Source organism: Mandrillus leucophaeus, unplaced genomic scaffold, assembly GCF_000951045.1.
Source record: "Mandrillus leucophaeus isolate KB7577 unplaced genomic scaffold, Mleu.le_1.0 Scaffold1252, whole genome shotgun sequence".
Lineage (NCBI taxonomy): Eukaryota > Metazoa > Chordata > Mammalia > Primates > Cercopithecidae > Mandrillus > Mandrillus leucophaeus.
This window is the reverse complement of record NW_012100899.1, coordinates 410,197-412,348: the sequence shown is the minus strand read 5'-3', so window position 1 is coordinate 412,348 and position 2,152 is coordinate 410,197.

Sequence of the window (2,152 nt, the reverse complement as noted above, 5' to 3'; positions counted from 1 at the left end):
CACTCAGGGAGTTATACCTCTTTTCTCATGAGGCAGTGTTTGAACACTGTTTCTGTAAAACTGAAATAGTGATATTTTGCAGTGCTTTGAAGACTATGGCAAAAAGTGAAATATCCTGAAATAAAACCCAGAAAGAAGTGTTCCAAAAACTGCTCTCAGATGTGTGCATTCATTTCAGAGAGTTAAAGCTTACACTACGTTGCCCAGTTTGGAAACTCTGTCTTTGAGGAACCTGTGAAGGGATACTAAGTGGCGCCTGGAAGCTTGTGGTGAGAAAAGGAACGTCTTCTGATGAAAACTGGACAGAAGCTTTCAGAGCAACTGCTTTGTGATGTGTGTATTCTTCTCATAGAGTTAAATCATTCTTTGGATTGAGCAGTTTGAAATCACTTTTTCTGTGGAACCTGAGAAAGGACATTTGGGAACGCTCTTAAGAATATGCTGAAAAAGAAATACCCTCCAATAAAAACCAGAAGGAAACTTTCTGTTAAACTGCTCTAGGTCATATGAAGTTCACTCGCACAGTTAAGCCTCTGCTTTCATTGAGCAGTATTCTAACACTGTTTTAGGTTGGTCACCTAAGTGATACTCGGGAGTGCCTTAAGGATTATGGAGAAAATGGAAATATCTTCAGATATATATTGGACAGAGGATTTCCGAGCAGCTGCTTTATGACGTGTGCATTCCACTCACAGGTTTATACCTTTTTTCTCATAGAGGATTGGGGAATCCCGTTGGGAGAAAATGCTACCAGGGGGCATTTGGGAGAATATGGACGGCTATGGTGAAAAGGGAAGTATCCACAGACAAAAACTGGAAAGAAGCTCTCTGTGAAACTGCTTAGTGATAGATATGTCTATTCATCTAATATAGATAAATTTTCTTTCCATTACCCAGTTTTGAAAGTGCATCATGGACGGATTCGCGAAGTGACATTCGGGAGCCCATTCAGGACTGTGGGGATATAGGAAATATCTCCAGATAAAAACTGGAGAGAATCTTTTTGAGAAACTGCTTTGTGATGTGTGCATTCCACTCAGGGAGTTATACCTCTTTTCTCATAAGGCAGTGTTTAAACACTGTTCCTGTAAAACTGAAAAAGTGATATTTTGAAGCACATTGAAGTCTATGGCAAAAAGTGAAATATCCTTAAATAAAACCCAGAAAGAAGCGTTCCAAGATACTGCTCTCAGACCTGTGCATTCATTTCAAAGAGTTAAAACTTAACTACGTTGATCAGTTTGGAAACTCTGTCTTTGTGGAATCTGTGAAAGGATATTAAGTGGCGCCCGGAGGCTTGTGGTGAGAAAGGAAACATCTTCCGATGAAACTGGAGAGAAGATTACGATGCAACTGCTTTGTGATGTGTGTATTCATCCCATAGAGTTAAATCATTCTTTCGGTTGTGTAGTTTGAAATCACTGTTTCTCCGGATCCTCATAAAGGACATTTGGGAACACTTTAAAGAATACACTAAAAAAGTAATATCCTCTGATAAAAACCAGAAGGAAACTTGGAAACTTTCTGTGAAACCGCCCTAGGTCATGTGAATTCCATATGCACAGTTAAGCTTCTGTTTTCATTGAGCAGTATTCTAACACTGTTTCAAGTCAGTCAGCTAAGGGATACACGGGAGCACTTTGAGGCTTACAGTGAAAACGGAAATGTCCTCAGACAGATACTGGAGAGAAGATTTCCGAGGAGCTGCTTTGTGATGTGTGCATTCCACTCACAGAGTTATACTTTTCTTCTTATAGAGGATTGGGGAATCCCATTTGGAGAGACTGCTACCATGGGACATTCGGAAGTATATGGACGGCTATGGTGAAAAAGGAAGTATCCTCAGAAAAAAACTGGAAAGTAGCTTTCTGTGAAATGCCTTTGTGATAGATATGTCTATTCATCTCACATAGATAAAACATTCTTTCTATTACACAGTTTTGAAACTGCATCATGGACAGATTCACAAAGGGACATTTGGGAGCATATTCAGGCCTATCGTGAAAAAGGAAATACCTTCAGATAAAAACTGGATAGAAGCTTTCTGAGAAACTTGTTTGTGATGTGTGCATTGCACTCAGGGAGTTATACCTCTTTTCTTATAAGGCAGTGTTTGAACACTGTTCCTGTAAAACCGAAAAAGTGATATTTC